Source organism: Oryctolagus cuniculus, chromosome 8, assembly GCF_051225735.1.
Source record: "Oryctolagus cuniculus isolate XC-2025 breed Fujian yellow rabbit chromosome 8, ASM5122573v1, whole genome shotgun sequence".
In the NCBI taxonomy this organism is placed as follows: Eukaryota; Metazoa; Chordata; class Mammalia; order Lagomorpha; family Leporidae; genus Oryctolagus; species Oryctolagus cuniculus.
This window is the reverse complement of record NC_142874.1, coordinates 231,921-255,842: the sequence shown is the minus strand read 5'-3', so window position 1 is coordinate 255,842 and position 23,922 is coordinate 231,921. Positions and strand designations below refer to the sequence as shown.

General features: G+C 44.9%; 2 long non-coding RNA genes across 5 annotated transcripts; both read left to right on the top strand.

Annotated features, from left to right (window-relative positions):
- Positions 1-5,192: 5,192 nt before the first annotated feature.
- Positions 5,193-10,580, top strand: LOC149124784 (uncharacterized). Its single transcript, XR_016211499.1, has 2 exons — positions 5,193-5,583; positions 9,213-10,580. It is a non-coding gene; the product is annotated as an uncharacterized LOC149124784 (long non-coding RNA).
- Positions 10,581-18,155: 7,575 nt separating this feature from the next.
- LOC127489017 (uncharacterized) lies at positions 18,156-23,542 on the top strand. Of its 4 annotated transcripts, none has more exons than XR_016212498.1 (5): positions 18,156-18,341; positions 19,924-20,089; positions 21,742-21,909; positions 21,989-22,156; positions 22,743-23,542. It is a non-coding gene; the product is annotated as an uncharacterized LOC127489017 (long non-coding RNA). The 4 variants fall into 4 exon arrangements; XR_016212496.1 differs by adding an exon at positions 20,272-20,653 and having other exon boundaries at positions 21,742-22,029; XR_011378143.2 differs by having other exon boundaries at positions 21,742-22,029.
- The last annotated feature ends 380 nt before the right edge of the window (positions 23,543-23,922 follow it).

Below are 23,922 nucleotides of genomic sequence, written 5' to 3'. Positions count from 1 at the left end.
GTCAAAGCCGGGAGCTTCTTCCAGGCCTCCCATGTGGATGAAGGAGCCCAAGCACTTGGCCAATTCTCTGATGTTTCCCCAGGCCATTATCAGGGAGCTGGATCAGAAGTGTAGCAGCCAGAACTTGAAATGGCACCCATATAGGATTTCATTCTCACAAATGTTGGCTTAAATGCTAGCCCCTCCTTGGCCAGCACCATGGCTCAATAAGCTAGTCCTCTGCCTGTGGCACTAGTCCTCCATCTGTGGGTTCCAGTCCTGTTCAGGGAGCCAGATTCTGCCCCGGTTGCCCCTCTTCCTGTCCAGCTCTCTGCTGTGGCCCGGGAGTGCAGTGGAGAAGGCCCAAGTCCTTGGGCCCTGCACCCACATGGGAGACCAGGAGAAGCACCTGGCTCCTGGCTTCGGATCAGCACAGTGCACTGGCTGCAGCGGCCATTGGGCGATGAACTAACGGCAAAGGAAGCCCTTTCTCTCTGTCTCTCTCTCTCACTGTCCACTCTGCCTGTCCAAAAAAAAAAAAAAAAAAAAAAAAGCCAGCCCCTCCTTATATTCTTTATGTAATTACTTTTAAAAGTCTCCTTCTAAATAAACAAAAGATATCTCTATTATTTATCAAGATCATTGTGCAATTTACTAATTGTCTCTATTTACAAGTCAAGCTAACACCAGGATTTGTTAGAAGACCTAAATGGGGAGCAGTGCTATGAGGCAAGAGGTTAAAGCCCTAGCCTGCAGCACTGGCATCCCTTATGGGCACCAGTTTGAGTCTTGGCTGCTCCTCTTCTGATCCAGCTCTCTGCTATGGCCTGGGAAAGCAGTGGAAGATGGCCCAAGTCTTTGGACCCCTGCACTCATATGGGACACCTGGAAGAAGCTCCTGGCTCCTGGCTCGGATCAGCTCAGCTCTGGCCATTGCAGTCACTGGGGAGAGAACCAGTGGAAAGGAAGACATCTTCACTCTCTTTCTCTCTCCCTCTCTCGCTCTCGCTCTCACTCTCTCACTCTTGCTCTCGCTCTCGCTTTCACTCTCGCTCTCACTCTACCTCTCTCTGTAACTCTGTCTTTCAAGTAAAGAAAATACATCTTTAAAAAAAGAAATTTAATGAGTCATACCCCTTAGGCACAAACTCAGCTAAATCTACAGTGTCTGTAATCTGTCCATAGTAAAACTCAAGTCTGGTACCTATCTGTCTTCAGGTAGACATTACTGTGTCCTTCCTTTAAGAATCAAGAACAGGGGCCAGCATTTTGGTGTGGATTAAGCAGCTGCTCACAATGCTGGCATCCCAGATGAACTCAGGTTCAAGTCCCAGTTCTGATCCAGTTCACTACTAATGTGCCTAGGAAAGCAGCAGAACATTGCTGAAGTACTTGGGCACCTCCCACCTATATGGAAGAACCAGTTGGAGTTCCATGCTCCTGGTTTTTGCCTGGCCCAATCCCAGCAATGGTAGTCATTTGGGGAGTGAACCAGCAGGTGGAAGATCTCTCTCTCTCTTTCCCTATCTCCCCCTTTCCCTCCTCTGTATGTCTGACTTTCAGATAAGTAAATAAATAAATTTTTTTTAAAAAAAGAAACCAAGAAAGCAGAATAGATTCAAGAAAAAAATGAAACAATTATTTTTAATAGAGTCCAGAACAGACTATAAATGTGCTACTACTCTACATTTGTCACTATGATGTGCTGAATAAAAAATAATTAATGTATATTATCATGTACTTATTTGGATGATTGATTACTGGTAATTAATATTTAATTTTAAAGAAAAAAATTTCAAGTGACAATATTCATTGCAAGGTGTCCGGCACATAACAAATCTTCCCAGGCAGATGAATCAATTAATTCACAGGCTTTTATTGGGGTTCCGCTCCCAGGCGAGGTTCCCCGGTCCCAACAGAGCAACAGAGTGGGGGCTGGGGAAGTCTCACATCAGAGATTGGGAGGGCTCCTTTTATAGATTCAGGGCATGGGGGTTAAAGGTTGAGACGGGTCTGATCCTCATTGGTTGAACTTTAGGCACCCACGGGGACCTTGACAAGGACTTTTCTTCCCAAGAAGTACAGGTAGGGACTTCTCCATTCCCAGAAGTATAGGCCTTCCTTTCATGCAGATCCCAAAGCTACCATCCCGACCTTTTGATGATAGGAAAGGGGGCGAGTCTCTTTAGCTACTTCCTGCTGACTGGAGACATCATCTACAGGGGCCCGCTGTGGGTATCTTGGGGCTCCACAGGGACAGGCATGTATGAATGAAGAAGCATCTGGTTGACTGCCTGGTTGCTGAAGGCCTTGGTTCATTCCATTATCACCTGCTGTAAACACTTAAACAGACACTGTAGTATTCAAGTCAGGGTGAGAATAGCAACCAATAATCCTAAGAGTGGCATTAAGCAGGTAATGAAAGGATTTCATAGAGGAGAGGAAATGAGGGGGGTCTCTGGACCCTTGTGAGGATTGTTTGATGGACGTGGTTTAAATCTGATCCCAGCCGAGACCAGGAGAAAGGCCACTCAATTTTTGCAGGTAGAGGGGTTTGTCTGTAGAGAAATTCTGAATAATCATAAATGATAAAAGTATAAAACAATTAGCCTAACAGACTGAGAAACCAGCAAGCAGAATACACCTGGTAATTTCGTCAATTAAAAAAGAATAAATGTTGTTACCATTTATGGAAATGCTTTTGTAAAATTTCCTAACCAGGAGGCTGATACGGGAGGACTGTTGGCTCAGGGAATTTGGGTGCTCCTCTAGCTTCCATTTGTACCGTAACTTGGATCCTTAGCTAATCCTGCTTAGTGTTGATTTCCAGCCACCGCTTTACCCAGGAAACTTGGAAGTAAAGCTACTTTGAATTCCTTCTCTCAGCTCTCTTAGGTCTATAGGGGTGGGGAATGTATGGAATGCAGGCCATAGAAAACCTGCTAAATCACTAGTCTGGCTCTGCCAAGGTAACTGCAGGTGGGACTCAAAATACAGTAAGTAGATCACAGGCTAATATTTAAAATTATAATTTTGTATGGCCTATGAGCAGAACCCCAATAAAAGCCTGTGAATTAATTGATTCGTCTGCCTGGGAAGATGTTATGCACCAGACACCTTGCAGATGGTGCTGAAACCTGGGAGCTTGTCGCTCCCCCTCTTCATGGAGGAACGACACTAAACCCTGCCTAGGCTTCCTATCCAAGTCACGGCACCATTATGTCGCTCCCCCTCTTCGTGGAGGAACGACACAGGACCCTTGCGCTGTTCTTTCTGTCTGCTCGGCCCTCCCTGGGTTTGCTGCTGGTTCTTCCCGGGTTGGCTACCGACCCTTCCACCTCTGTGGAAGGGCGGTTCCCCCTAGCCACTTTCCCCACTTCCGCGGGGGAGCGGCACACCGCCGGCCGGCTCTCTTGGGGGCTGCACAGGTGTTCCTTCAGATAGATGTTCCCCTTAGATGTTCCCGGTGCATGTTGTCTCTCTCCTCCTTTATAGTCCTCTTCTACCAATCCCAACTCTGCTACCCACACACCAAGTACGCTGCTCTCCTCCAATCAGGAGCAGGTCCTACAGTTTATTGGTTGAACTGGAGGCAGCTGCGTAGAAGCTGTTTCTCCCTTCTCAGCGCCATATTGTGGGAGAGCAGATGCATAGACTGTCTTAATTCCAGTAACTTAGTCTAGTCCGAGTTGCTCCCAGTTGCTCCCCACAGGAGCTGAGGGTTTGTGCCTCCCCTTTCTGTGTTCTAGGCCCCCTCATTCCTTGAACCTGTCTTGTGCCCCGGGACTATGGACCATGCTCGACCAACTGTAAATAACTCCTCCCTTGCTCTCCCTCCCTCCTCTGGGTTGGCCCAGTCTCTGTGATCTCTAGCTAGCTCTCAGTCCGGACAGAGACCTCCAAATCATGTGCACATGGGCTCTGTTCTCTGCTGTTTAGCCTCCCCATGTCTGTGGAGATGTCCCGCTACTGGCGTGGCCCCATAGAGGACTGACCTCTAATCCATCTACTGAAGTCTGGGACAGGGGATGCCTTGACTGAATTTCAGTAGATCCGGGCTATCGGGGAGACCATGGGATCTGGCCAATCCCAAGGGTGGGACTCAAAATGCCCCCTGGCCTGCCTGCTAAAGAACTTGAAGAAACTGAGACTGGCCCAGGACCTATGGAGTAAACGCCTAATCTTCTACTCCACCCAGGCATGGCCTAATAACCTTGAGAATTTCTGTCTCAGGGAGAGAAAGTGGTCAGAGGTCCCGTATGTCCAGGCTTTCTGAGACCTCCGTTCCCAGGCGAGGTTCCCCAGTCTGAAGCACAACTTCCCCGGCCCCCGCTCTGTTGCTCTGTTGGGACTGGGGAACCTTGCCCAGGAGCGGAACCCCAATAAAAGCCTGTGAATTAATTGATTCATCTGCCTGGGAAGATTTGTTATGCACAGGACACCTTGCATTCATCAGTAGAAAAAAGTTGAAGCAAAGCACTCTCTTAATCTCACAAAGTCATGTGGCTAGGAGAAGGCATATCTGATTTTTTCTAATCAGCCTTCCTAAAATTTACAAATATTTTTCTGGCAACAGTGAATTTGGCTCATCATAGAAAGTTCTTTGAAGGCTCTTGTTAAACTTGTTCCTCTTTGAAAAAGTAAATTTTACTGCACGATACTGCAAGAGGTAAATTTTTGATGTGTAGGAAATTTGAAAACCAATTATGCTTAGTCTCTAATTTCTGATTTACTTATAGAACAGAAATTACACAGACAAATTTCACTTTGTCTAATTTTTTAAAAATAGTTATTTATTTGACAAGCAGGCACAGACAGACAAGGGGAAAGACCGAGAGAGAGGTCTTCCATTTGCTAGTTCACTCCCCAAATGGACACAATGGCCAGAGCTGGACCAACTCAAAGCCAGGAGCTTCTTCACACATGGGTGCAGGGGTCCAAGCACTTGCACCGTCTTCTACAGGGGTTGGGGGGAGGGGTACAGTTCAACTAGGCTGTGGCTGGTGGGGGAAGTGAGGGTTGAGTCTTGGGCTAAGGTCTGGTGGTGCTCACAGGGGCCTAGCTATCCTAAGAGCCAGGGCTGCTGTTACCTTCTTGCTGACCCAACCACACAAGATTAGAGATCCTCCCTCCACTGTCTGTGATCCTGCTGGGATCTTAGGACCTGGAGCTTCCAATAACCTCCTTCACAAGGGATGCAATTCACTCACAATTTACTGAATGTGGAGCTTTTCATCCTCCTCATGTTGTTGGCTTAATTGTCTTTTAGGTTTTTCATTTTGGTTTTTTAATGAGGGTACGAGAAGCAGCTCCCCAGGGGCCAGCAGATCCCTCCACTCTCCCTTCACAGGCAGCAGGGAAACCCCTGCTGTGCCATTAGCAAGTGCTGAAACCCCCTGTGTGTTCAAACAAAGCTGGCCCTTTGAGCCTCAACCTGCAGGACTCAACTGGGGCCCAGGAATGGCAGGCGGAGGATGGGAAGGCGCGCCTCCTGACTTATTCCTCAGGATCCTAACTCCCCAAGCCATACCCGTCCCCCCAGACTGACTCCCCATGGCCGACCAAATGGGGCAAATGGATGGATCTCCTGGACTTCAGGACCTGGTAAATCGCCCTGGGGCACTCAGTACTCAGGCCCGCCTTTGTGTGGAAGGGGGATTCTGTTGCCCCTCTACCAGGGACCTGCCTGGTGTCTGCAATGGAAAAGAGCGTGTGTGTGGTGTAAATGTGTTTGTGGCTCCACGGCCCTGCAGCTACAGAGTCTAAATGGGCCGTAACCTGCAGCTTCGTGTTCACCAGGCAGGCGAAGCAATCTCACTCCGGATCAGTGCCTGTTCCGGAGGTCTTTATCTCTTGTTTTGTACAACCAAGGGGGACACATTATGGGAAAATTCCATTCAGAACCAACTGTTCTAAACTGTATAATAAAAACTTTAAAAATGTTGTCTTAATTTAAAAGTTCTTAACAGGTTATTCCAAAATATAAATGGGTTTTTATCAGCTCTTTTCTGTGCTGCTGTCCCTGACTTAGCTGATAAGAGTTTCATTTGTCTTGAAGGTTTCATGTTTTTCTATTTGTAGTACTGAGACTACGTTGTTTACCTGTTTTTAATGTTTGAGTGGTTACCCAACTGATCAAAAATGTACTAATTTTGGCTAAATGGTTTGACTCTGACAGCTTAAATTCTAAATCGAGTCTTCCAACTTTGGGCTTCCAGTCGGATCCCTGAAACTCTCAAAGGATGAGACTCTGAATTTGTTAAAGTAACAGCTGCTTGAGTCAATTCAGATTATGTGAAATGTATTAAAATGTTATAAATGGTGTCAGACCTATGCTGTATTCATGTTTTTACTTTCCAGCTAAAATGGTCTTATAAAAATAAGAGTAAATTCTGTGTATACAAGCCTTTATGTTGTTAACTAAAATAAGCCAATGCAGATTGGTTCAGAAATTTGAGGTAATGCAAATACCCTTCGGTTTGCTCAGTGGCTTGCTTGCTCAGTTTTACATGTCTTTGATGTGCTTTAAACTTGTTTCTTTTAATGATAAAGATCTTTTCAAAGTTGTAACCATGCACTAGTGACCATGTTTGCTGCTCAGGAGGTGTTGTCCTTATATTACTTAAAAGCATGGAAATATAATTTTGACTTCTATTTCAGATACTGGTATGGTATTCATGAATAACTGTGTCTTAAGTCATCTAGGCATCAGTACTAAGTAAAACTTGAGAGAGTGTACTATGTGTACTTTTAACATCTCAAATTCGATAAGAGAGACTGAGTTTGTTAGCATGTATTCTCATAGGTTGTTCACACATGACAATTCAAGGCTATATAAAAGTAACTACGGGTGTAAAGTTTCCAAAGGTGTAAACAAGTCATAAAAAGTTTTAAAATGTTTAAAAATGGTCTAAATCATAAATCTTAAAATCTGTTTTCACAAAAACTGTAATGTCTATTTTAACAGTGTCTGCTTAATCGGCTACCCTGCCATTTCTAAAATTAGGTCCTGTAAGCTCTTTTTGACTCTGTTAAATTATTCTGAGTTATGTGATAATTTTATGTACTAACTCTAATGTTCAGGGTTTTTATTTCTGGCTTACTCGACAACAAGAGGGATAAAATTCACGTTCTGGCTAAGTAATTTATTGTGTAACAACCAGGCATTGCTAGTTCAAATGTAGATCAAATGGAGGTCTAGCCAAAAGGAAAAAGTGTGCCAAAAGAGACTTAGAGGCGACGGGAGATGGTTATGCGGCAAATGCTAAAAAACTGGGTTCCAGGAGCCCAAAAAGGCTCTAGTGTCCACAGGCTACACGGTGAAAACCCAGAAACCCAGGCCCATAACCCACTGACTACACAGTAAATATCCGGAGGCCAAAGGATGGCAGAGACCTCTGCCACAATTTCTCCTCTAAGTCAGGCTACGCAGTAAGCGCTGGTTAAATGCTGGTTAAATCTGAAAGCCCAGGAAGTCAGGCTAGAGACCCGACTCACTGCCTCACTTCTCCTCTTTTCTTTTCCAGAAGGAAAGTTACCACTGTTCTGCAGGACTCTCCACAGTAATATACAGTTTGATCCCCAGACCTTATGTAAGGGATGACTGACCATTTCTATAATAATGCCTGGTCACAGTATAGAGGACCCAACAACATAACCAGAATAAGAGGTTAAAATGTGACAGCTAAATTGATTTTTCAGTGTACGCAGCAAATGGGCAGAACTCCCCTTTTAAACCAAACTGAAAAATAGATAAAAAGTTACACTAGTAATCTCAAAGTCCAAAAATCAGGAACGGGGTTGAGCACCCCCTTGACTGACATCATAGAGGCTGCCTCCTTGGTCCACTTTATTAGAGACCAGGAAAATGAGGAGCAAGCTAGCAGCAGGAGCAATGTAAGGATGGGCAACAGGCCAATCAGTGGCTGCTTTACACGGTGATCCACTGTCAAGAAAACCCAGCAAAGCCAATGCATCCCAAACGGCGCCTGTTGCTGACATAAGGAGCCAGGGCATTGGGCAAGCAGCTGTTGTAACAGTGACTGCCTTCTGTCAGCTCTGCCAAGAGCAAGACTACTGGACATGGAACTGCCCTGGGTGTCGAAGGACTCCTGGTTCAGAACCGCAGACCCTGTGGCCCCGAGCTAAAAAGCCTTTGGCTCTGCCCAGCTTCCAGCTCCAGCCACTGCTATTGGGGATGGCCTAGGGTCAGTAAAATGTAAGTTGCCTATTTCCATCAGCCTCCTATTCAGCTCTCCTCCTAGTCCAGCCATGTAATGCAAGTCAACAGGGTGCCTCCCTTAAGGGAGATTTACATCTCTTACAATTCTCTTAACAGCACCCCGTGGATAGGTCTGGGCCTCACACACCCAGCCAGGCCTTAAAAGTCCATCCAATAGTATTAAACTTAAAAAGCCCTCCCTGCCAGTTCCAGGGGAAAGTGGTCCCCTCCACTCCTGTACTGAGACTATAGACTTGATCTATGCCAGAAGAAGGGACCCAAGAGACAACCCCTGACTAACGCAGATGAGGTTTGAGTCACAGATGGAAGCAGCTTTGTCAGACGGGACCTGCTTCTCAGGGTATGCAAGAGTTACAGCATGCTCTGCCCCCAGGAACTTTTGCTCATTTAGCAGAACTGATTGCCTTAACCAGAGCTCTAGATCACACAAGGGATTTGTAAGGCATCTTCACTCTGCATGGAGACCTCAGTCTTCCAGTAACAGTAAGGCAAAAAGAGCCAACCAGGCTCTATGAAAAACATCACAAGGATAAAAATGAGTGCTTGGTAAGTAAGGTTTAGAAGGAAAGAGCTTTTTAAATAAGGAAAAAACATGGTTTGTAAGAATCCTGATGGCTAGTTTACTCTAGACTGAAATGAAAATGATGGAATGTTTCAAGTAAGTTGAAGAGGGTATGTGAAGTCACAAAAAGTTATAAAAAAAAAATTGGACATGCTAAGTGCTGTTCTGGGGGGTGTCTGTGCCATGTTCTAGGAAGAATGTTGTCTCTGGGTCAATCAGACTAGACAGGTACAAATCCAAATTCGTACTTTTCCTGGAAAAAGCCAAACAGCTCCAGGACCAGGCAAAGCAGGGCTGGGATTTCTGGCCTGATATCTGGTCACGGAAATCCTGGCTGTTTCCTCTCCTTGGCCCAATAACTTCTGCAATCTTGATGCTTCTCTTTGCACTGTGTGTTTTTAATGCCCTTGTTCGTTTTGTCTCTAACAGACTAAAAGCTGTTAAACTCCAAATGGTCATCAGGCGAGGCTTCCAGCCGATTCCACTGGATGACCTGAGCAGCCCTCTGGACCGAGTGGCACCGTCTTTCCAAGGCCACTGTTGCAAGAGGAAATACCCAAACCCCCCTCGACGCCCACATGCCAGCTTCGAAGAAGTTACAGAAAACGGAACTCCATCCATAATCCCAAAGAATTTTGGGTATTACCTCTTGAGGGAAAAATATTAGGCAGAAAGTCAGTTATGAGCTTATGTGTGTGTGACATAAAAGTCTAATGTGTCCAGCATATGCATCTGCACCTCAGTCATCCTGACAATGTTTCACTGGAAGCCCGGCCTTTGCATCCTGCCCTGCCCCCTTCTACCTGATAACCTGCCAGGTGGAGATCCCCACCCCTTCTGCCTGACAAATCTTCCACAACCTCCCAGATACAGCCCAGTATCTGCATTTCAGTATTGCAGAACAGGCGGGGGTTGGATCTCATTTTCATAGAGGAGGGGGGGTTATGCACAGCCCTTAAGGAGGAATGCTGCTTCTATGTAGACAAGACAGGGGTGGCGAGGGACAACATGGCTCAACAACGTAAACGCTTAGAGGAAAGACAGTGGGACAGACTTCAGCAACAGGGATGGTTTGAGTCGTGGTTCACTAAGTCTCCCTAGCTGAAAATGTTAAACTCATGGTAATTCGTCAACAATATGTAACACACGGGGAAGGGAAAACAGATGGTCTCTAAGATTAGAGACCCTGGCCTAAGAGGAGTGGGGAATGAAGGGTTAAAAAGTTAAAAGCCGCCCCCCCCAACCTCCTCTGGTGAACTTTCCTGACCTCATTAGACTTGCTCTGCATAGCCATTCTCTGTAAAGTTAATTAGTCAGTAAATTACCCCAATGTGAGCGTAACCTTAGTTTCACCTAAGTAAGATAGAAGAAGTCACCGTATATCTCTTTGCCTCCTGGAACTCTGACCCCACCATGTGTCCCTTATCGCCATTCAGCTGCATTCCTAGGTATCATCAAGGCAGTTCCTGCAATCTTGTGTGGCCCTCCCTTTTGGCAATAGGAGGCTTTTTGATACTCCCTGTATAGGCCATATGGTTCTTTGAGGTCTAATCAGGCCCTTACTCGGTATCCTATACTCCCTGTATTCATAAATCAACTGGTTGTAAAATCACTTAACTTGTATCAATTGTTTACTCTATACCTCTGTCTGATCTATGCAATGATTGATTTTCTTTGTTTAAACGTGTATAAAAACCCCAACCCAAGACTATTTGGGGCCGCTCGCCTGTACTGGGACGGGGCCCCGACATGTCGGATCATCAATAAACTTTACCCTTTGTTAATTACATGAGAGAAGGTCTCTTGGAGCGTTTTTGGGGTGGCAAGAGTAATTCAACTCTAATTCAACTGTAACAGTGTCTGATTTCAAAATGACATTATTCCTTCTCATATATGCTATATATATATGTGTGTGTGTGTGTGTGTGTATTTGTGTATGTTGTATATTGTTGTATTTTATGTCTGAATGGTAAAAAATTCCTTAAGAGCTCTGTTTTAACTGACATAGGCAAATGAGTGTTCACATAAATTAAAACTATTTAATTAACCCAAATATCTTTTTTTTTTTTGAGAGGAAGAGTTAGAGACAGAGGAAGGTTTTCCTTTTTCTGTTGGTTCACCCCCCCAATGGTGCTGTGGCCAGCGCTGGGCAGATCCGAAGCCAGGAGCCAGGTGCTTCCTCTTGGTCTCCCTTGCGGGTGCAGGGCCCAAGCACTTGGGCCGTCTTCCACTGCCTTCCCGGGGCCACAGCAGAGAGCTGGCCTGGAAGAGGAGCATCTGGGACAGAATCCGGCACTCCAACCAGGACTAGAACCCGGGGTGCCAGCCCCACAGGCAGAGGATTAGCCTAGTGAGCCATGGCACCGGCCTCAAATCTTTTGATTCATGTGACCTAAGTAAGTATCTGATAGATTGTTTTAGCTTTGTTGATAGATACAAATTAAAATATTTTCAGGGTTATTGACATGTTTTGTGCCTGGGTTTGCTGGTCAAGCAAAAGTTATACTTACTTTTTTGGATATTCAAAGTCATAAAAGTTCAATTTTGACAAGAAAAAATGATGCAGGTTAGTGGTATAACGCAATGTTCATTAATTCCTATTTGAAGTAAAATTTAACTCGAGTTGTTCTTTGGCAAAACATGACTCAAGATTATAACCATACTAGTCTAATATTTTAGTTTCTTAAAACATCTGTAATTGTTAATAGTAAGTGGGTAAACATAAAAGAAATGTTTTCAAACTTTTGTACTGTTGGTCTTGTAAAAGTTGTAAAAGACTTTTGGATTTGACTACTTTAAAATAATTTGAAATTTTATGTTTCATTAAAATGCTTTGTTCTTATTTTAGAGGCTTTTTAGGATCATTTTAAATTGCAAATTAAGGAACCAATGCATAGCGGAGAGAAAAATGTTAAGGAAGCTATAAGAATGAGAATGTGTCTTGGTACTCAAGATGTGTTTTGAATAACAAAGAAAGCAAGTGATCTTTGTCTAACTGGAAATAAAACCGGTGTTTGGCAAGGAGAGAGAGGAACAAAACAGAATAAATAACTTAGGTAATATAAAAATGTTACAGAAGATTTGTAGCAGATAATTTTGTGTGAGATTACTTTGGCTGAGATTAGAAGGAAATTAATTCTATGAGTTTCTCAAAATTGAGCATTGTTAATTGTTAGGAAAAGAGTTGCAGATTTTTGCTTCCCCACATGGGGCACCAAAATGTTAGGGAAAGAGGTGCAGAATAGACAGGGGGCAGTGTACAAATTTACAGCCAGACTGCATTTATTCAGAGAAAATAAGTCTGTAGAGGTGGGTGATCAACTGCCCACATGCACATTAGTGGAGCACAGGGCAGAAAGCCCAACCCCAGGGGCTGGGCCTTTTTATGTTTTGGGTAGGGGCCAGCAGGTAGAGGGGAATTCCTGGAACTGGTCTTTCAGGTGTTCAGAGCAACTGATCTTTCAGGTGGCTGAAAGGGGTGAGGTATGAAGGCATTAGGGTGTGAAATCCAGTTGAGGCCAGTGCCTCGGCTCACTAGGCTAATCCTCCACCTGTGGCACTGGCACACCGGGTTCTAGTCCCTGTCGGGGCACCAGATTCTGTCCCGGTTGCCCCTCTTCCAGGCCAGCTCTCTGATGTGGCCTGGGAGTGCAGTGGAGGATGGCCCAAGTACTTGGGCCCTGCACCCCATGGGAGACCAGGATAAGTACCTGGCTCCTGCCATCAGATCAGTGCGGCGGCCATTGGAGGGTGAACCAACAGCAAAAAGACCTTTCTCTCTGTCTCTCTCTCTCTCACTGTCCACTCTGCCTGTCAAAAAAAAAAAAAAAAAAAAAAAAGAAAGAAAGAAAAAAGAAAAGAAATCCAGTTGAGTTTCAAGGGCAAGGAATACATTCCAAGGAATACATTCCAGTGTTTACCTCTTTGGGGCAATGAGGGAGAATGGCTGAGGTTTATGCCATTGTTCCATCAATCCTGACTCTGAGTATAGATAAGGAGAGGGGTGCTGATTTTTCTCTGGCTACTTCCTGCTGATAGGGGGCTTAGACATGGAGCCAGGACTTGAGCAGTGACCTATATTTGGGATCGGATTGATTGAAGACGAAGAGCAACCTTGCATTGCACCTGTGAGTTGGCTTGAGATATAGCAGTTATTTGTTTCTGCAAGAACCTTTGGAATGGGTTAATTATGCATGGCAGAAATAGGAGCACTATGATTATGAGGGCAAAAGGAGACACTAGAGCCATAGCCCATGGTGGAAACAAAGGCCAAAATGAGACAGAGTTACCTTGTAAATGCATCGTGTTAGCGTGTTGACATGAGAGGTGGGTCCTGTGGGGGTGGACTTATATGAGGGAGATGTAACTAGTTTTAATGAAGTAAAATGCACCCAGGGAGGTGCCCTTTGAGTTTGGCTGTGGTGGAGGTAGTCAATATCACCTGGTAGGGCCCGCTCCACTTTGATTTAGAGCAGCCTCATTTTGTTTTAGATAAACCCAGTCACCAGGTGGAAAGGTAGGGATATAGTCGGGAGGCAGAGAGTGTGGTTTGGGTAGGTGTGTATCTGCATACATCCATAAGTCATCGCACATTTCAGTAAGAAGAGAGGAGGAGGAATAGCTTCAGAGCTCTGTAGGGGAGGGAAGCTAGGTGAAAGAGGCCTTCCATAGGGAATTTCAGATGGGCTAAGCATTAAGGGCTTCTGGGGAAAAGATCCGATTCTTAACAGAGCTAAAGGGAGGAGTTTTACCCAGTCCAAGTAAACCTGGGTGGAGAGTTTAGTTAGAGCCTGTTCTAAAATTCCATTCATCCATTCTACTTTTTCCTGAGGAGGGGGGACGATAGGGGATGTGAAAATGCCATGAGCTATGAAGAGAGGCAGATACTATTTGAGTTATTTTAGAGATAAACTCTGGTCCATTGTCTGACTGATGGAAGCAGGCAATCCAAATCTTGGGTTAATATCATTTAATAATATAGTGGAAATGGTGGAAGCTCTTTTGTTAGTAGTGGGGGAAGCTTCCACCCACCCCAGGAAGGTGTCCACCATCACCAGAAGGCACCGTGTTTGCCTAACTGGTGGCATATGGGTGAAGTCAATCTCCTGGGAGTGATCCATGGGCCTGGTGAGTGGGGAATGGGGTGGCCTGATATTAGAATTGGGGTTAGCAGTTTGACAGGGGCTACAAGTCTGAGATATGTTATGCAGAGTTTCTCTTATGGCAGGAGTTAGGTGTATATGTGATCTCAGGAAGTGAAGAAGAGAGTTTGAGTTTGAGTGATAGAGAGAATGGAGGTTCTTTAGAAAGGTAACTTGGGAGCTGGCGCCGTGGCTCAATAGGCTAATCCTCCACCTTGCGGCGCCGGCACACCGGGTTCTAGTACCGGTTGGGGTGCCGGATTCTGTCCCGGTTGCCCCTCTTCCAGGCCAGCTCTCTGCTATGGCCAGGGAGTGCAGTGGAGGATGGCCCAGGTGCTTGGGCCCTGCACCCCATGGGAGACCAGGAAAAGCACCTGGATCCTGGCTCCTGCCATCGGATCAGCGCGGTGCGCCGGCTGCAGCGGCGGCCATTGGAGGGTGAACCAATGGCAAAAGGAAGACCTTTCTCTCTCTGTCTCTCTCTCTCTCTGTCCACTCTGCCTGTCAAAAAAAAAAAAAAAAAGGTAACTTGGAGAGAAGAAGGGAGTATTAGTTTTTCATCTAGAAACCACCATGAGTCCTTTCTAGATGCCCCTTGTTGTTGGAACTGAGAGATTTCTAGGTCTGAATACACAGGAGCTAAGTTACAGAGAAAAGATGGGATCCTCTCCCCAGGAGCCACTGTGTTAGCTGTCAGATCAGCCTTGTTATTAGCTTCAGATAGGGATTGTTTACCTTTCTGGTATCCTTTCCAGTGAATAACAGCAGCTTTTGTTGGCAGCTGGGCAGCCTCAAGTAGAGCTTTAATCAACTTGCCATTTATTATAGGGGTCTCTCGGGCTTGCCGTATCTGGGCATTGGAATGCAAAATGTTATAGGCATATCGGGAATCTGTATATATATTGACTGTCTTTCCTTTGGCTAAGGTGAAGGCTTGAACCAAGGCTAATAACTTGGCCTGTTGGGAGGTAGTGCCTTGAGGTAGGGGCCCAGCCTCTATGACCCTATGCAGGGAAAGGAGGAGGTGACATCACGATGCCCCTCAATTATTGCATATCCAGTGGGAAAAGGGGGAGCTTTAGAAGCACTACCATTAATGATCCAATGCAGGGCTTTGGGAATAGCAGTGTCTGAGGTGATGAAGGTCTGAGGTGATGAGGTCAGGAAAAATCAAGGAAGTCAGGACAGGAATGGGGTTCGAGGGGATGAGAGAAGTGGGGAGGAGAGTAGCTGGGTTGAGAGAAGAGCAGGGATGAAAAGTAACAGTGGGCTGGAGAAGGGTAGAGTGAAGAACAGTTTAAGTGGGTTAGGAAGGCTCAAGGCGGGTGCTTGTAGAAGAGCCTTATTTAGGATTTGAAACAGGGTCACTAGGGAGGAAGTCTCTTGCAAGGGCTCATCTAGATTGCCTTTGGTAGCATTTATGAAAGTTCAAAGAAATAGAACTATGGATTTTTCACTATGCAAAAGCAATAAGGTTATTCAAAACATATATATGTTAGGTAGGAAGTCAGGAATTTAGCCTATGTGTTTGTGAGGCAGGCCTGAAGAGCAGCACCTACTGTGAAAGCTCTGGAAGCCCAGCAACTTGCACTTCAAAGTCCTGCTCAGACCCCAGACCCCGATAACCTCCCAGGGGGTCCCAGCCCTTCCCCTCCCCCCCCCAGGAAAGCTCCCAGGGGAATTCTCTCTGCTCAGGACCAAATGGGTTACTTGGTTACATGGGGCAATAAAACCTCCTCAGATGCCCTAAGGGAAGCCCCCCTAGTCTGCCAGCAAATCTGGGGAGGAATTTGCTAATTTTCACCCAACAAACCCTTCCACCTGGACTCTCCATCCTTTGTCCTGGAGGAGAGGGGGAGGAGGGTAAACAGACTCCCTTAAAAACCTAGGGAGTCTAAGCAGACTGCTTGCTCTGCCCTCTGCCTCTCTGCTGAGCCACCTGCCCAGGTGTATTCTTTCCACTCAACCATGTAACCTCACTCTCCCCAGTCTGAGCGAGTGGGTGCTCTTTCTGTCCCTTCTGTCCTGAGAGATGCCCTATCCCAAATAAAGCCTTAGCACGCTGCCCTCTGTCTCACACCTGAATTCTTTCTTGTGTGAAGACAGAACCCCACAGCTTCCATGGCCTTCCCTCTGGTAACATACATATTTGTAATAATCTTGCTGTTTCATTTTGAAATCTATTTTAATGCAGTTTCTCCTTTTAGTAGTTTCTACTTAATTGGTCATTTTCTTTGTCAAATTTCTAGGCATCTCCTATAAGTTATTTCTTCCTCCTTGGTTCTGACTCTTGTGACCTAACATTAAAACTGTTTATCTTAGAAGCCTAAGGTCATAGGATACTTGATTCTTCTGTTTTTTCTTAATGTGTTTAATTTTTTTCATGTAATCAGACAATTCCTTCAGCTTTTGTTTTTAAGGGTATTCTTCTATTCAAGGTTTTCATGGGGCAGGCGTCATGGCTCACTTGGCTAATCCTCCACCTGCCGGCATCCCATATGGGTGCTGGGTTCTCGTCCAGGTTGCTCCTCTTCCAGTCCATCTCTCTGCTGTGGACCAGGAAGGCAATGGAGGATGGTCCAGGTGCTTGGGCCCCTGCACCCACATGGGAGACCAGGAGGAAACACCTGGCTCCTGGCTTTGGATCGGCATAGTTTTGGCCATAGTTGCCATTTGGGGGGTGAATCAACAGACAGAAGACCTTTTTCTCTGTCTTTCTCACTAACTCTATCTGTCAAATAAATTTAAAAAAAAAGATTTTCATGCTCTTAATAATATTTTTAGGCAGGAAGATAGAAATTAGCCTATGTGTATGAAAGCAGCCATGGGAAACAAAACATGTGCCCTGCAGAAGGAATGCAGCAGCCTTAGAAGCAGGCCTAGGAAAGCAGCCCAGTACTTTACACTACAAAACCCTGCCCCTCCAATAAAGGCACACCAGGAGAAACCTGTTTGCTTGGTGCAAAGGAGGTTATTGAGTCTGATAACATTACCTAATTTTGCACCTGGGAAATATTTTGTCCATCAGTGGTGTGTGTGTGTGTGTGTGTGTAGAAACAGTGAGAAGTAGACACCCAGACACCCAACCCTTAGAAATCCCAGTGATTATTAAGTCTTCTACTCACAGTCAACTTCATAGGGGCATCTGTGGAAATTTACAGTAGGTTTTTAAAAGAGCAGGGGAGCCCCAGGTCTCTGTTCTACCATTAGGCTGAGGCAGAGCTGAAGGACACAGGTGCTGACCACCAGGAGGAATCAGAGAACTTAAGCCTTGTCATCGATCTAGCGACAAGCCATGACATCTGAAACCAGAGACCGTCAACTCTTCCATGACCTCACCACACCAAAGTAATGGGGGGGAAATGGTGATGAAGGAGGGTGATGGGGATGCATGTCTCACAAGGAATTTCCATGTGGACAGGCAGTGAGCAAAGCAAGATTTATTTACATGAGAAACCTCTTGCCACAGCAGCCACTAGGGGGTCCCCAAGAGAGGGAGACCTGAAAAATGGAGTGGAGTTTTTTAACCACAATTTGGATGAGCAGAATAATAACAGCTAACAATCTATCAGAGGGACAGAATCATAATCTTGTCTAGCCTGCTCTTGTTAAAACAAAAAACCTTGGGAACGATCTGATAGGCAAATTCTGTGGTAAAATTAGGTTAGAAGGGTGGGATTGTTAACTTCCCTTCTATTCTCATGAGAAAATGAAACTCAGAGGAGTGGGCAGTCCACTTCTGTCTTGCTAATAGACAGGTTCTGGGGAGAAGCAAGTGTCTTGCCCACTCTTAAAAGGACTCCCCATTAGGTCATCTAGTCCTTACACCAGCACACCCTTCCTTAAAACCTCTTTATAAGCCCTCAAATACCCTCCTCCAACAGAATGGTACTCCTGTAACCACAATAAATGCATTTTTCCTTTTCAAATATTTACCTTAATGAAGGCACCCTCTGTTGCTGTAATCTTGTGAATAATATTTGCATAAGAATTTCAGAAGCCCACTGAAAAAAGGAGATGATTAGGAGTGTCAGGCTTTTGCCCCAACTGACAAAGAACCCTTTCCCCCCTCCCCCAACTGAGGCAGAAAGCCCCTGGGGTGACACCCTGGACTCCTCTGACTGGGTGGTGGGATGTGCCTCAGAACAAAGCCTGAAAATCTGCATAATTGTCAATTGAATAGATTCATTGTTTTATTTGAATCCTCGCCCTCCAATTACCCTGTCTCTTTAAAAATCCTCTGTACTGCGTGGTTTGGTAGAAAAGCACCTGTTTGGATTGAGAGAAACTTCTTTTTCTTTCCCCAAGGCTGCTGCTGCCTTCTTGCAATAAACCTTTTCCTCTGGCCAGGCCTCATCTTTGGTGAATTGAAGTGGCGAGCATCAAGAGCTGGATTATTCGCTCAATAACCACATTGGTGAGTGAACCAGAAGTTGGGTGTATTCTTCAAGTGGCCTGACCCTCTCACACTGGTAAGGAGGGCAATGGCCACTTGTACTCCCTCCCCAGAGCAGCTTGTGAGCTAACATGGTGGCTGGGACTCTGGGGACATCCAGCAGCTGTCCTTTCTCTTCCTGCTGCACATTAGCTACCTATTAGCACAATGGCTTCCATTTGTGTACAGAGTCAACAGCTCTGAGACTGAAATTTCTGTCTCTGCTCTTTGGGTTCATGGAATTTGGACCTGGCTTAGGTCATTTTTTGTGGTACTGGTTTGTGTGAAATCGGAGAATACCCCATAAAATCCACACTAAATTGTGGCCCCTTAAAGTTCCCTAGAAATGCTATCCGGGGTGCCACATGTACTACCGCAATTTGGGGTGCCATATGATTCACCATGGGCTTATTACTAAATCCTCGATATTAATAAGCTGAAGAGGGTTCTTGCCTAATATTTAGAGAAAAATTCTAAATACCAGCACAGATAAACGAGGCAGCATGGTACGTTTTAAGCTTTTATTTAGTGAGAAAGATGCATAGGAGAGTGAGAGCTTTATTTAAGGGAGAGAGGTGAATAGGGGTTCATACCAAGCACCAGGAACCAGCCATATGGATGACCATTAGGCCTGGAAGCCTAGAACACATGGCCTGAAGGCCTTGCACCCTGGAGGTGCAGGGCTACAATAAGCCCTGTCCTGGCAAGAGGCCAGGGAAGAAGAGCAGGTGGCTACACTGTGGCCAGACTGTTAACCCACTTCCAAAGGGGAGTGCTTAATTAACCTGATTGGCTTGTGGGCACCCAGGTGTGGGCAGGTAGGGGAATGAGGCCACACAGGGGCATGGCAAAGGCATCAGGTAGGGGCATGAGGCCACACAGGGGCATGGCAAAGGTGTGGTCTTCCAGCTCACAAACCTAATCCTATTACTAAGAAGAAAGTGGTGTCCTATTGTAATACTGCATGGCCTGTGTATGTGTTAAATTTAAGAGAAGATGGCTGTTAAGTGGATTTTTAAAATATTTATTTCATTTGAAAGTCAGAGTTGAAGTAGGCAGGCATACAGGTTAAAATTGATTAGGTTTGTGAGCTGGAAGGCCATGCCTTCACCACGCCTCTGTGTGATGTCATGCCCCTACCTGGCCACACCTGGGTGCCAACCAGCCAATCAGGTTAATTAACCACTCCCCTTTGGAAGCTGGTTAAACTCCTAGGACATGATGTGTCTGGCCCTTCTCTCCCCTGACCTCTTGCCAGGAGGGGGCTTGCTGTAGCCCCATAGGCTTCCAGGCCTAGATGCTCCTCCATGTGGCTGGTTCCTGGTGCTCGGTATGAACCCATGTTTACGTCTCTCTCTTAAATAACACTCTCTGCCTCTGCGTTGCTGCTGGTGATAAGTGGTGGATAGCAACTCGAGGTGCTTGCTGCACGTGGCTTTGGCCTGCTCTCTGAGTGTTATGGACACTACCCTAGTTTGCAGACTTTCCCCTCTCTCCTACCTGAACTAAACCCTCACTTTCCTGGCTCCCTGATCTCTTAAAAACTTGTTGTAAATTTCCACAGATGCCTCTGATGAAATTGACTGTGAGGAACAAGAATTAATGCAATAAAAGGTGTTTTTCAAGCAGAGTGCCAACTGAACCTGAAATGAAAATATAATTATCTTTATATATGTTAGTGTCCAGTACCATCACAGGGACTAGAGTTGCTTTCCAAATTAAATGCTCAAGTAAGTTTCTCAGGTTTCAACTGTGGAACAATAGGGTTAACTGAGGTTACTAAAAGCAAGAAGTAATTGTATTTAATTGATTAGAACATTTATTTATTTTTCTTTGATTGGCAGTTTTAAAACGGAGTTGTAACCATAATAAAACCATCTTCCTTCCCTTTTCCTTTTCACATTTTGTATAGCAAAAACCACTTACTGATATTCTGAATTACCTGAATTACTCTGGAGCTACCAGAGTAATTCAACTACCAGAGCTGTGCCGACCTGGAGTCAGGTCTCCCATGCAGGTGCAGGGGCCTAAGGACTTGAGCCATCCTCTACTGCTCTCCCAGGCCGCAGCAGAGGGTTGGATTGGAAGAGGAGCAGCCAGGCTTAGAACCAGTGCCCATATGGTATGCCAGCACCACAGGCAGAGGATTAACCTACAGTGCCATGGTGCTGGCCTCATAATGGTGGACTTTTGACCCCACTGACAAAGGATCCTCCAACCAACTGATGCTGACTCCCCTGGTTAAGAGGTCTCCATCAGAAAAAAGCTTGAACATCTACATATCATCAGTTAAGGTGACTCATCATTTTATTTCTAACTTCCCCCTGAAGCTACCCTTGTCCTTTAAAAACTCTTTGGGAGAAAGAGAACATTTTACATCAAGAGCTCTCTCTTGGAGCCATGCTGTGGCATAGAGAGCTGGGCCTTCACCTGTAGTGCTGGCTTCCCTTGTGGGCACCATTTCATGTGCATGTTGGCTTCTCTCCTGATTCAGCTTTCTGCAGTGCAGGATGCTCCAGGTGCTTGGGCCCAACACCCAGCTGGGGAGGTTCCTGGCTCCTGGCTTTGAATCAGCCCAGCTCTGGCCATTTTGGCTATTTTGGGGGTGGGCCAGCAGGTAGAAGACCTTTCTCTGGCTCTCCCTCTCTCCATGGCTCTGTTTCTCAAGTGAATGAATAAAATATTATTTAGTTATTTATTTGACAGGTAGAGTTATAGATAGAGAGAGACAGAGAGAAAGGTCTTCCTTCCATTGGTTCACCCCTCAAATGGCTGCTGCAGCTGGCACTGTGCTGATCTGAAGCCAGGAGCCAGGTGCCTCCTCCTGGTCTCCCATGCGGGTGCAGGGCCCAAGCACTTAGGCCATCCTCCACTGCCCTCCTGGGCCACAGCAGAGAGTTGGACTGGAGGCGGAGCAACCGGGACTAGAACCCGGTGCCCATATGGGATGCCAGCGCTGGGCCCCAAATGAATAAAATCTTTAAAAAAAAGGATAAATATTTTTCCCCCAAGATGCCAGCTTCTAGAAATAAGCTCTTTCCTCTTGCCAACATTCATCTCTGTTGAATTGGCAACCCACATGGTGAGCCATAAGGGCCTGATTATTTGTCAGGTAATGGAGTTAAAAGATTTAAAAACTGTTGCAGAGATTTCTATATTTTTCTGTCTCATAACATATGCTATGCCTTATATACATGTACATGTAGTATGTTTAAAAGTTTGTTGTGCTTATTGTGTTAAAATCAAAATATAATTTTTCAGCTAAGCACAAACAATATATGAAAGTGATGCAATGTTCATTGCTTTCTATGAAGTTCAATTTTAAAGTTGTTCTTTGGCAAGATCATAACCTAAGAATAACCATACTTATCTAATATTTTAGTTTTTCAGGCAATCTAAGTATAAATGCTCAAAATGAATTGGTGGTCTTTGCTTTCTCTGCACTTTGCTGTGGCACCTTGTGCATCATCATGTCCTTGCAACCTAAGGGTGTCTCCCTCTCCTCATCTGCCTGAGAAATGGACTCAAGTATGCAGTGACTGGAGAGGAGGTAAAGAACTGTATGCAGTGCTTGATCAGAATCAGCAACCAGGTTCAAACTGATGTTGCATACCTTGCTGCATTCATAGATGCATGTGAGATGGAGCAAACATTGGCATCGAGAAGACAGGTGAGCATTTCTGCCTCATCCTTGACACCAAGGAGCCATTTTGCTGATCACTACATCACAGCAGAAGGCATGTGGTGGCAGACATGAGCAGGAGGTGATATACAAACTGAACTACAAGCTGTGCAAGGTGAGGAGGATGACTAGGTACAAAGGGAATCCCACCCCTGATGGCTCATGATGCTTGTGCCGTGTGCAACCCAGATCCTCTCATCAAGGTGATCATGGGATGGATTACTGATTTGGGGACCCTATGCAATTTGACATGAGGTAATAAACCTCAGGTTTTCCTGCCCAGGGATAAGAGCATCTCTGACTTACAGTGGCTGCAGAGAGATAAAGCAGTGTAGCAGCTAGAGAGACCAAGGACTACTCTGCAGTAGCATGACTTTTTTTTTGCTCCAATAAATGATAAATGCTCATGAAAAAATAAAAAATGAATTGCTAAATGTAAAAGATAGATTTTTCTAAATACATGTACTCTTGGCTTAAAATATATAGAAGGGATTGGGCCTTTTGGTAAATGTTTTTATAAGTTGTTATACACAGCTGTTCAAAATTACTTGCTAAGTTATCACTAAACAATAAGTTACCTACAAGATGGTAGAGTCAAAATGAAGCCTTTGGTAGGGGTGGTATCTGTGCCTTTAACAGATAAAAACAATGGTCTAGGTGGGAGTGATTTTATTTTCTGCTCTTTTCTTCCACATGTGCAGGGGATGAACTCTAAGAGCATCAGCTTGACCAGCCCATGATATGTCAGTGGATTGTTCAGCTCAGGCCTTAAAGCTTTTTGGAAACCAACAGCATCACAGCTCACTTGGACTTCACACTGTTATTTTCAACATGAAAATGTGTGGTTTGGTAGGGGTTTCTTATTCCTCAAAGAGGCAGAGAGCCTGACTGGCAGAGGAAGGCTGCAGAATAGGAATGTGTGTGTTATTTCTTTCACATGCCCACAGTTTACTTTAAAACAGGAAAATAGGGCTTCTGCAAAATGGAAAATTTTGGTTTATGACTGATTTTGAGGAGTGGCTTTCCTTTTCATGGACACTTAATTTTGTTCTGATGTTAATATACCAAATTTCTTCTGTGTATCAGATAACACCACCATTCACAAGTTAAAATTCTTGGTATTTGGATATCTGTTAGATGCTACTAAGAAAATATAAATAAGCTTTCTTTTTAAAGCTTTTGAGGTGGTGTCACAGAATAGCGTGTTGTAGATACAGTCAACTGCTTTGTTACCTTCCAAGTAGGCATCTGTAAGTACTGAAACTTAAGATGGCAGGTGATATCCTGTAGACACTGCTGTTCAGATTGAACATAACTGACAGTTCATTCTTTCTCTCTAAAAGTGATAGGGGATTTGTAGCTTAGTGGTTTTTCATTTATTTATTTCTAATTTGCTGCTAATAATGTATATGAATTTAACATTCTGTGTAAATTGTCATTTGTTACTGCACAGTTTATGCAGTGTTGCTTTGCCAAATAAAAGTTCAAAGTAAAAAAAAAAGTTATCAAGGATAAGAAATATTGTTTTAAGATTTATTTAAGTATTTGCAAAGCAGAATAACACACAGAGAGAGAGAGAGAGAGAGGTCCTCCATCCACAGGTTCACTCCCCAATGACTGGATCTTGCTGATCTGAAACCAAGAGTCAGGACCCTCATCCAAGTCTCCTACATGGGTGCAGAGGCCAAAGGATTTGTGCCATCCTCCACTGCTTTTCTAGGGCATTTTGAACCAGTGCTCTTATGAAATGCCAGCACTGCAGGTGGAGGTTTAACCTACTATGCCACAGTGCTGGCCCCAATAAAAATAATTCTAAATCAACATACCAAAATTTAGAATTCTTTAAAGTTTTATTTATGTATTTGAAAGGCTGAGTTAGAG